At 43.0% G+C, this 12,166-nt stretch overlaps 1 protein-coding gene across 3 annotated transcripts in view; it reads right to left on the bottom strand.

Annotated features, from left to right (window-relative positions):
* fat1a (FAT atypical cadherin 1a) overlaps nt 1-12,166 on the bottom strand; it is a 274,663-nt gene that overhangs the window by 132,562 nt on the left and 129,935 nt on the right. The window lies entirely within an intron of this gene.

Here is a 12,166-nt window from a genome sequence, read left to right as displayed (position 1 = left end):
CCTTTCCATTTCCACTTCCACTGATTCCTAAGCCAATTCTGGCTTTTCAGCTAGGAAACCAACATTCTTTAAAGCTCCTACAACACTATAACAATAAAAAGTATGGCAACCATGGGAACTGGGATCTGGGCAGCATGGTGGCATAGTGGTTAGCACTGTTGCCTCACAGCGCCAGGGACCCGGGTTCATATCCGGCCTCGGGTGACTGTCTGTGTGGAGTTTGCACATTCTCCCCGTGTTTGCGTGGGTTTCCTCCGGGTGCTCCGGTTTCCTCCCACAGTCCAAAAATGTGCGGGTTAGGTTGATTGGCCATGATAAAAATTGACCCTTAGTGTTAGGGGGGATTAAATACGTGGGGTTACGGGGATAGGGCTTGGGTGGGATGGCTGTCGGTGTAGGGACCGGGTGCTAGGGTTTGGATGATCAGCCATGATCTCGTTGAATGGCGGAGCAGGCTCGAAGGGCCGAATGGCCTACTCCTGCTCCTATCTTCTATGTTTCTATGTTTCTATGTACCATGGCAGCAGCCTGAAGCAGCAAAGATGAGGCCACAATGATTGGTAATGGGACTGGAACACCAGCCTGAGATAGATCAAGGTGCAGCCAATGGTACTGGGACCAGGACTCCAGTATGAGGTGGGACCAGGACTCCAGTATGAGGTGGGTCAATACACAAATAGCAGGAATGGAACCAATAGTAGGCGTAGACAATGACTGCGATGGGGACCTCATACTAAATTGGATAAAAATGCACCTTATCACATCTCACAGAAATATCTCAAAGTGATTCCTATACAACGGATAACAGCGACTGTTGTTATGTAGGAAAACACAGCAGCTATTTTCCACACAAGATCCCACTAACAGCAAGAAGAAAGACCAGTTGTTCAGTTTTTGGTGAGGTTCATTAAGGAATGTTGTCCAGGGCACCAGAAGAACGCGCTGTTCTTTATTGAACAGTGCAATGGATCTTTAACATCCACCAGAACCACTGGAGAATTTAATGGCCCGGAATTTGTGGTGGGTAATAATGGCAAACTACCGCATTCGCCGTTATTATCCCTCTGAAACTGACTGCAACTTCAGGATTTAGCGCATGCACATCTAAACACGGAAATCCTTAAGTTGCCGTCAGTCATTCACTGCTCCGACACTGGCCGCGCTGTGGACCCCACCCCCACAGCCAGCAATCGGTGAAACTGATGAAAACTTGGGCTTTTCTGCAGTAATATTTTTTAAATATCCCATTAAATGTTAAGCCTTGTTGGAATAGGTGTAACTGGGGTTTTAACAGCATTATGGCCCTGAAAAACTAATTTTTCTATTTGTGGAGTGTCAAATTTCTCCATTATGATAAAGATTACTATTTTTTAAAAACTTAAAAAAATGTTTTCAAGTTTGTTCATGATATTTCAGGTTCTACCTTATCCCCATGAGAGAGTCCCAATCTTTGTTTCACTCTCTAACATTTTTTTTTAAAAGTCCGGATAAAAGCAGCTTCTCATTTCCTGGTTTCCTGTCTGAGAATTCTGCAATGTGATTGGCTGCTTAGACAGCTTGTTAACGTCACAGCAGCATCGCACTAGGGATTCCCACTACAGACCGCCGAAATCATTTGAACGTCGAGTAAGACAAACTTCTCGCCAGAGATTGCAAGATCTCTGGACAGCTTTCTTTGGGGCCAGCGCCTTTGTTTGCTTCGCCGCTGACCACAAATTCCAGGCCAGTGCCTCATTTAAAAGATGGTACCACTGTCATTGCAATATCCCATCATTACTGCACTGTGAAGTGTCAGCTAATTTATGTGTTTAAACCCTGAAGTATGATGTGAATCTTTTGATTTACAGGCGAGTGTACTATTTACTGAGCCAAGCTGATACAGTTACAGTTTATAAATTATAACTTTCACAAATGAAGGCTGATATTGCAAGTTTGCACCATCAATCAGAGCCTCTCAGAATTTGCTGGTCTTTAATAACATAATTCCATTAAGAGATTTTTTAAGGCCTTTACAGCACATAGATGCATTTCAGGGAAATCAAGATAAGTACATGAGGGAGAAAGGAGTAGAAGGATATGTTGATAGGGTGAGGTGAAGTAAGGTAGAAGGAGGCTTATGTGGAGCTGGCAGACCTATTGGGTCAAATGACCTGTTTCTGTGCTGTAAAATTCTACGTAATTCTAGCCTGCAAATTATGAACAGTACTAATTACAAATACAAACCCAACAACACAGTTGGCACATGGGAACACCACCACCTCCAAGTTCCCCTCCAAGTAACACATTATCCTGACTTGAAAATATATCGCCGTTCCTTCATCGTCGCTAGGTCAAAATCCTGGAACTCCCTCCGCAACAGCACTGTGGGAGTAGCTTCACCACATGGACTGCAGCGGTTCAAGAAGGCGGTTCACCACCACCTTCTCAAGGGCAACTAGGGATGAGCAATAAATGCTGGCCTTGCCAGTGATGCCCAGATCCCATAAGCGAAAAAAAAACTGGATTTATATAACACTCTTCACATGCTTTATAATAAGAGGAAGTGGACAGCGACAAGGACAAATCCACTCAAAATTTCACAACCTACCTTCTTATGTTTTACATGGATGCATGCTTATGTAAATTAACAGCAATTTAGAGTGTTCTGGGTAATGAAGCATGCAATGTTCTGATGTTTAACTCATAATGTATCAATAAATAACACAACCTATGCCTACTGTAAAGATACAAACTTTCATGTTACATTAAGTCCCGAGGGAAAATGATAAACAATATAATTGCTTCTGGAGTGAACATTCCAGAAGTTAATTAACTGAAAATTCCAAGTTAAATAGCAAAAAATCTTAATGCAAATGTGAGGGACCATGGTCTAAATAGCATTTTCATCTGAAGCCTATTTATCTATCCTAGTATAAAGTAAAATTACCTGAGAGCACAGTGCAGGCAAAATGATATCAGCTTTGCCTAACGTCACCATCTGGCATCTGTCCACTGGCACTGACCCTTTGTTCCCAGCTACGAAAGCTGCCTTACTGGGGGGGAAAGGCAGCAGTTTCATCTGTATTTATCTCCGTACCCAAAGTGAACGCTGTTGGTTTATTTCAGATGCAAATAGGAATCTGACTTTATACTTGAGCTTCTAATGTAGGCTGGCACTCCAGTGCAGTTCTATAGGACTGCTGTATTATCAGAGGTGCTATCCTTTGAATGAGACTTCTGAAACTTCTTACAACCCCTCATGTGCCCTCTGATTCTCTGACTCTGGCCATCTGTGCAGTCCTTCCTCTGTCCACTCCACCACTGTGAAAGAGGAATCTGCAATCTCAGCAGCTCTCTCCTTAAACCACTCCATCTCTCTACTTCTCTCTCCACCTTTAAAAGTCTCCTCAAAACCAAGCAATTTGACCAAGCTTTTGGTCACTCATCTCAACTTCCCCCAATGGCTCATTCTCCATTCCTTTCCTCCTCTGTGAAATGCCATGGGGCATTTTTCTAAGTCAAAGATGCTACAAATGCAAGTTGTTGCCGTACAATTTTTTTGCGCGAGGTACTTTGCAACATTTGGACGCAGGAAAGGGAATGTGGGTCAGAAAATCAGCACTAGTGTCGTAACCCTAGCTCCAATGGGTAGGCCCTTCAAATGTGGCTTCCCACTGAGAGTGCTGAATTCACCCGTATGTAAAAAATTTTAATACTTCAACTGCTTCATAAAAAAGATTAGGACACCTACAAAAATATTAATGGCATGTGTCATCTTAGGGATAAATATTCAAAAGGTTTGTATAAACTCCAATCCAATTAAAATAACTGGAATGACTTTGTTGGCATATTCTCCTGACCCCAGCCAGTCTAATGATCCATTTATAATGGAGACCCAATTCCTAAAATGGTTATCCTGCTGCTGTTGGAATTGCCATATTTATAATCCACCTCAATTTCTACAGCAGCTAATATGACTTTTAACCAACAGCATGGGTGCAAGCTTGAGTATGTACAATTGTCATAAAAACATTTTTTGTGACTACTTAATTGAGTGGCAGCATATTTCCCAATGACTGAAGTGCCATACAGTTCCATGGTAGTAAAACCGTTCCATTGTCTGTACAGCACCTCGGTCCACGCTTTTTGGCTACCACTGCCTCCAATCATTCATCACTTGGATTTGCATTGCAGGTTGAGGTGGGATTGCCATAGTAGATGTAGCTAAAAACCTTCTACATTAGCGGTGCACATCACGTCCAAATGCAGCTACATCACATTTTCGTTAAGGTTATTCCTCCACTCCCTTACCCCTACTTTTGGGATTTTCACACACTTATAGCAAGATATATGATCTATCTATCTGCTCAGAATGGACTCACTGTGGCTGCAGGTGCTACAACTTCACCATCCTGAGATAAGAACATAAGAAATAGGAGCAGGTGTAGGCCATTTGGCCCTTCGAGCCTGCTCCGCCATTCAATAAGATCATGGCAGATCTTCTACCTCATCTCCACTCTCCTGAACTATCCCCATATCCCTTGATTCCCTTAATATTCAAAAATCTATCGATGTCTGGCTTGAATATACTCAACGACTGAGCCTCCACAGCCCTCTGGGGTAGGGAATTCCAAAGATTCACCAACCTCTGAGTGAAGAAATTTCTCCTCATCTCAGTCCTAAATGGCCGACCCCTTATTCTGAGACTGTGACCCCTGGTTCTAGATTCCCCAGCCAGGGGAAACATCCTCCCTGCATCTACCCTGTCAAGCCCTGTAAGAATTTTGTATGTTTCAATGAGATCACCTCTCATTCTTCTAAACTCCAGAGAATATAGGCCTAGTCTACTCAATCTCTCCTCATACGACAATCCCCCCATCCCAGGAACCATGTCTGGTGAACCTTTATTGCACTCCCTCTATGGCAAGTATATCCTTCAACTCAATTGATGAATTGATGCCCATGATCGGCATAGACTCTTTCTCGTGAGGTGTTAGCACATGGATATTACTTGTAACACTTGGGGGCACTGTAATGGAAATATCAACCGGCTTACATTATAACAATGACTACATCTCAAAAGTACTTCATTGGCTGTCCTGAGGGCATGGAAGTCACACTATAAAATGTAAGTTCCTGCTTTTTCACCACTATTCTGTTTTCTTCAGATTTTTCATTGAGGAAAAATTCTATTACCAATATATTAGGCCCATAAGTAACATGTCACATGTTTCTTTTTAGAACACACATGCACAGAGCTAGCAACAACTGATCGCCATAGTCATGGCCAGGCAGTACAATTCAGTGCTGTTACTCAATTATACTTAGTACAGCATTGCATTAGTACAACAGGGACATTAAGCATATATAACAAATGTGCTTGCCATTTCCTTCCTCATACCTTTTCCCAATGTTACGTGTAAATTTCTAAGAAAACCGAGGTATACGGCTTCTGTGGTCTTGTGCTAACACAGCTCAAAGTCAACATTGTGCTGACATTTAATTCTTGAAACTTCAGAATGTATTTTATACAGTTAACTTCCTGTCTAGAAATCAAATCGTTTCCCCAACATGAAAATTGTGATAATCTAAGACATGCACTTAATGATGCATTATTAATCTTTTCATTGCAAACTATCATTTTGTCACTTGCTGCAATCTACATTTGTAATGTATAGCTATAATAACGTAAAGAGAGACTTTATGAATTTGCACTCCCGCATAGAACTTTGTCCACTAAGAGCGCATACTGGGAATTCAGGCACGGAGGTCAGCGGGCCTAATGGGATTTTCCATGCATTTATTTTAGTGGATGGGAATGCCTGCAGGGCCTGCTTACAGAGACAGAAAATCTTGCAGGGCTGAGTGACCTCGGCACTACTGATATGCATTCGTGACAGGCAACGTTCCATGCCAGGAGCACAAATTTCATGAAATATACCCAAAAGGGTCCTAACTGGAACTGCAGCTCATCATCAAACTACACAGTTGGAAGTGAATGGGTTAACCAAGAAAGAACAACTTCAGACAACATACTATAAGCAATTCTGCAGCTGTAAAGCTGTCTTTTTCAATGTTATAACAATGTACTGTAGTATTTCATCTTACCAATCAACTATGTACTATTATGTAGGTCTCAACCTCAGTTTCCTTACTGTCTGCATTTTCTAGTACTACAGGAAGCCAGGGAAGTTGTTGGGGAGTTGGATATATTTCCTGTGCAATTTGCCCAGCAATCTGGAGACCATTCAAAACCATTGTTGTAAACAAAAAGGGCACAGAAGCAAACTGAAATGAGGATATGGATTGACTGACTGGCCATTATACCCTACAGCTATGTGCATTTTACAGCCCATCATGGTTCTCTAGGGATCATTCAAACAATAGTACAGTTAGCAAATTGACGGTAAAGCCCATGAGCCATATGTACAGAACTGAGAATTTCAGTCAGTGCAATGCTGAGAAAAGAGTCTCAGTTCCTGTACCTTCCACAGACTGGTCCCTCCAAGTGTTAAGTTTTAGGATATCTTCTCATAAATGCTTCGTTAAATAAATGTATAAATCTTTCATCATAAATGCAAGTCTTTCTTTCTAGGACATTATATACCATTCAGAGGAACAAGTATTGATCTTAACTTACTGACCCCGATATTTTACGGGGAGGTGGGGAGGAGGCCGAAAAAGAACCCGGGGACGCGGAGGGCTTGCTGAACTTAACGGCAGGACCTAGTTAACATTTTCTGATCCATTTTCCACCTGGCAACCGATCAAATAGAGGCTGCAGCCAGGGACACTTGGGGATGGTCCCTGACAATTGGGAGGGAGGGGGAAGATCTCCATCATGGTGGGAGTGTGGGGAAGATCAGGCATCTCAGCTTGAGGCAGAGAGCCAATCTGGACAAGGGGAGGCCGAAGGCTTCCTTGAGAGGCTGGGGCAGCACTCCTGCTCCTCCTGGCCCACAAGGAGTACTGAGAAAAGCCCTTACCTTGTGGAGCCGGCAGCTCCCGCCTCCCTTTCACTGCCGAGTTTCTCAACCCCTGGGAAACCCACACAGCAGCAGTGAATTTTAAATCATGCTCCCAATTGCACAGTAGGAACCTGATTTAAATATGTTAATGAAATGTCCCAACTTTCCATGGCGGGACACTCGAATGCCACAATATCCGCTGCCGTGGTGGTGGGCATGTGTCCCTCATATTTGAGTCTTTAACCCCCCTCACCCCTGGACTGTCGTGGAAGAGGGGGTTAATTTCGAGACCAGTGTGTCTCTTTTACATGATACACAATTTAGAGTTGAAATGATGTTTTTAGAAGAGAATTTCAATTTTCCCATGTAATAATTCAAAGTATATGAGCAGCAGAGGGCAAGAAATGATCTTGAGCATTAGGTTTCCAATTTTGGTAAGAGTTATCTTAAAACTTGTAGCATGCACTTCTGTTCAGGATTTACATTTTTGAATTGATGGAATTAAGTCCTATATTTATGAAACATGCAAGATATATAAGGGTAGATTTTCCCGAACCTGTCGGGAAGGCGGCAGGACTTCCCATTTCGGGTTTTTGACCTGCCTACTTCGACATTCGGCCAATCCGTGCGATTTTCCCTTGATTGACCTTGTTGAGCCCGCCCAGCGGGCTCAGCAGGCCAATTAAGGGCCACCTGGCAACAGGTGACCTCACAGACTGCAATTTCATCTGTCAAGAGTTCTTGACAGATGAAATATCAGCGTTTCACAGCTGTTTGAAGCTGCCAAACACTGACAGTCTGAGTTCTAACATGAGTCCTTCTGCACAGACTCAGAACTCTCACCGGCACTCAAAGCTGAAGGCTGTCACTTTTGACAGATCGCAGCCATTTAACTTTCAGTTCCGGCTGAGTGATGCGCTCCAGACGGCTACAGGAAGAAAGGCTGTTAAGGTAAGTACAGGTAAGTAAAAGTTCTTTACACACTTTCCTTTACACTCATGCACCCATCACTCACCTGAGCACCGACATCGCGACCCCTCCAACTCCTTCAACCCGATGGCCCGCCTGCTCTAACCTGGCGTGGTTTGGAGCCGTTGGGAAACCCACACGAAACCCCTCAAAATAGGGATTAGGCTAAAAACTGCCTGTTAACTACCAGGCAGTTAATTGGCACTAATCCCTTCCCGCCTGGTTTCGGCGGGTCCCAGTGCAGGGTGGGTACCCGCCGCCCCTGAAACTTACGTGGGGCGGGGTTTTGGGCGGGATGGTATCAGGACCCCCAAATTCGGGATTCCCCCCCCCCCCCCCCCCCGCCACACGCCTGAAACCCCGCCTGACGGCTCCATGAAAATCTAGCCCATAGTATTTGATATAGTATGGAATAAAACACATAAAATGTGCTTAAGAGAACTGCACCCTATGCATGTGCCAAATGAGATAAGTTAGGTCTAGCACTGAAGCTTGCAGTTCATTAATCCTTTATGCCAAGACAAGGGCAAGTAAAGTAACTGCCTTGAGTGAAATAAGATTTAAGATGAAAGGATGTCACAGGTTCTGACATTAGATTATGCAGAACCAGATTCAAATACTATGTAGGAACAACTCGAGGATCAAAGGTCTGTACTTTCCGGCTGCCTTTTATAAACTGGGACACCAGAGGGTGTTCTCCCACTACCAACCTCACCAGAGGTAGGCAGTCCAAGTAACAACATAGACCCTCACTCCAATCCTTAATGTAGCACCATTTGAACAAAATTGCCAACCAGGATCATGCCACCAGTGGTAAAAAAAACATTATTTGGAACCTCTGGGAGCGGTTACTCTGTCAGATGTGATTTTTTGTCTGAGTGAAGAGGTCCACCTTGTATGGAATCCTAATGGGTCAGTCAATATTGAGAACATTAAAGTAACAGGTTTTCCTCAACCAAAAGGGGACCAATGAGGCATCTAAAAACCTCCCTTGATGTTTTGCTGTATCAAGAAAAATGAAGCAACATTTTTGTAGCTAAGGTTACCTTCCAAAGGAAAAGTAAGCCATATCAAGCTCGTGTGTTCAATTTGCTGCTGGGTTTCAAAATGGAAGTCAACAAGGACAGATGTCATGACAGGACATGACTGAGCTAATTTCATGGCACTTACCACAAATTTTAAAACTGGAAACTGGCATTAGTCTGTAGCTAAGATGCGGTTGACTACAGCCAGTCCAAACAGATAGCTCTTTGAGAACTACGATAGAAGAATGGTGCAAAATCTTTGCAAACATAAACTAAAAATAAAACTTGAGGCAGTTAATAAAACTTTAAAAGAAACCTCTCTTCACAAACATGAAGGCCTCGATTTTAACTCAGAAACCAGGCAGGATGCTCTTTAAATATGCAGCAGGTGTGTTTTTCAATACTTTTTTTTGTTTCCTTGTGGGCCAGGAGTACTCCTCCAGACCCCATAAGGAAACCTTGGGCCACCCATGCCCCACACTTTTCCCCTCCACCCTTGATGGGGACTCCCCTTCTGGAGGTCACCGATGGACTTACTTGTGCTGGGGACCATTCCCCAGGAAAGAATGACACAGACAAAGCGGTGTTGGGAGGATTTTAATGTTAGATCCCACAAAAAGTAACACAGTAGATTCACTTAAAATGATTTAAGTACAATGATTTCCAGGTATTGCACAGAACCAAATCCATTCCCTGTAACATAACACATCATAGTCGAGATCAATTCCAGAATGCAAAATTCAATTTTTCACATTCACAGTATGCAATCCAAATTTTACCCCATGGTCACTTAAAATCTAAATTACCTGCCAAACTAATCATCACAATAAAACAGGTTAACTTGGTGTGCTTGATTACTGCAAACAAATTAAACATTACAAAAACAGAAGAAACCTGCTTCCTACTACTTAGGCCACTGGGTCCAATGTATGATCAAGAGGTCATACCCCGCTCTTCACTCAAAGGGTTGACGGTGGATAGGCAATGGCAAACATTCAAAGACCGCATGGATGAACTACAGAATTTGTTCATCCCAGTTTGGCATAAAAATAAAACAAAAAAGGTGACTCAACCATGGCTAACAAGGGAAATTAGGGATAGCATAAGATCCAAGGAGCAGACATATAAATGGGCCAAAAAAAGCAGTAAACCTGAGGATTGGGAGCAGTTTAGGATTCAACAAAGGAGGACAAAGGGATTAATTAAGAAGGGGAAAATAGAGTATGAGAGTAAGCTTGCAGGGAACATAAAAACTGACTGTAAAAGCTTTTATAGATATGTGAAGAGAAAAAGATTGGTGAAGTCAAGCGTAGGTCCCTTGCAGTCAGAATCAGGGGAATTTATAATGCGGAACAAAGAAATGGCAGACCAATTAAATACATATTTTGGTTCTGTCTTCACAAAGGAGGACACAAATAACCTCCCAGAGATGTCAGGGAACATAGGGTCTGATGAAAGGGAAGAACTGAAAGAAATCAGTATTTGTAGGGAAATGGTGTTAGGGAAATTGATGGGATTGAAGGCTGATAAATCCCCAGGGCCTGATAATCAACATCCTAGGGTAATTCAGGAAGTGGCCCCAGAAATAAGAACATAAGAAATAGGAGCAGGAGTAGGCCAATCGGCCCCTCGAGCCTGCTCCGCCATTCAATAAGATCATGGCTGATCTGATCCTAACCACCAATCTACTATCACAGAACCATCTCCTGAATCTAACAGAATTAGACACACGAAATAGGAGCAGGATCAGGCTACACGGCCCCTGGGCCCGCTCCGCTACCCACAGGGCCATGTCCGATCCGAACCTAGACTCATGTCCAAATTCCTGCCCGCTCCCCGTAACCCTTAATTCCCTTTACTTCCAGGAAACTGTCTATTTCTGTTTTAAATTTATGTAATGATGTAGCTTCTACAGCTTTTTGGGGCAGCATATTCCATGGACCTACCACCCTATGAGTGAAGTAGTTCCTCCTCATCTCAGTTTTGAAAGAGCAGCCCCTTATTCTAAGACTATGCCCCCTAGTTCTAGTTTCACCCATCATCGGGAACATCCTCTCCGCATCCACCCGATCCAACCCCTTCACAATCTTATATGTTTCAATAAGATCGCCTCTCATTCTTCTGAACTCCAATGAGTAGAGTCCCAATCTACTCAACCTCTCCTCATATGTCCATCCCCTCATCCCCAGGATTAACCGAGTGAACCTTCTTTGTACTGACTCGAGAGCAAGTATGTCTTTTCTTAAGTATGGACACCAAAACTGCACGCAGTATTCCAGGTGCGATCTCACCAAAATCTTGTACAACTGAAGCAATACCTATTTTTATATTCTATCCCCGATGCAATGAAAGCCAACATTCCATTGGCCTTCTTAATCACTTGCGGCACCTGCATACTAACCTTTTGAGTTTCATGCACTAGGACCCCCAGATCCCTTTGTACTTCAGTACTTTCCAGTTTCATGCCATTAAGATAATAACTTGCTCTACGATTTTTCCTGCCAAAGTGCATAACCTCACACTTTCCAGTATTGTATTCCATCTGCCAAATCTCTGCCCACTTACTTACCCTGTCTATGTCCCCTTGCAGGTTTTTTATGTCCTCCTCACTCACTACTTTCCCTCCCATCTTAGTATCATCTGCAAACTTTGATATGTTACACTCGGTCCCCTCCTCCAAATCGTTAATATAGATTGTAAAGAGTTGGGGACCCAGCACTGACCCCTGCGGAACACCACTAGTTACTGATTGTCAGTCTGAGAATGAACCATTTATCCCAACTCTCTGCCTTCTGTTAGATAGCCAATCCTCTATCCATGCCAGAATCCCGTGATTTTTTTTATCTTAAGCAATAATCTTTTGTGTGGCACCTTGTCAAATGCCTTTTGGAAGTCTAAATACACTACGTCCACTGGTTCCCCTTTATCCACCCTATATGTTACTTCCTCAAAGAACTCCAGCAAATTTGTCAAACATGACTTCCCCTTCATAAAACCATGCAGACTTTGTCCTATTAAATTATGTTTATCCAAATGTCCTGTTACTGTCTCCTTAATAATGGACTCCAAAATTTTACCTACCACAGATGTTAGGCTAACCAGTCTATGGTTTCCAGCCTTCTGTCTACTGCCCTTTTTAAATAAGGGTGTTACATTAGAAGTTTTCCAGTCTGCCGGGACCTTTGCTGAGTCCAGGGAGTTTTGGAAAATTATTACTAATGCATC

The sequence above is a fragment of the Somniosus microcephalus genome, chromosome 2 (assembly GCF_052327205.1).
Source record: "Somniosus microcephalus isolate GS21.2 chromosome 2, FLI_Smic_1.0, whole genome shotgun sequence".
Lineage (NCBI taxonomy): Eukaryota > Metazoa > Chordata > Chondrichthyes > Squaliformes > Somniosidae > Somniosus > Somniosus microcephalus.
The sequence above is the reverse complement of the archived record's forward strand: the minus strand, read 5'-3'. Positions and strand labels throughout refer to the sequence as shown.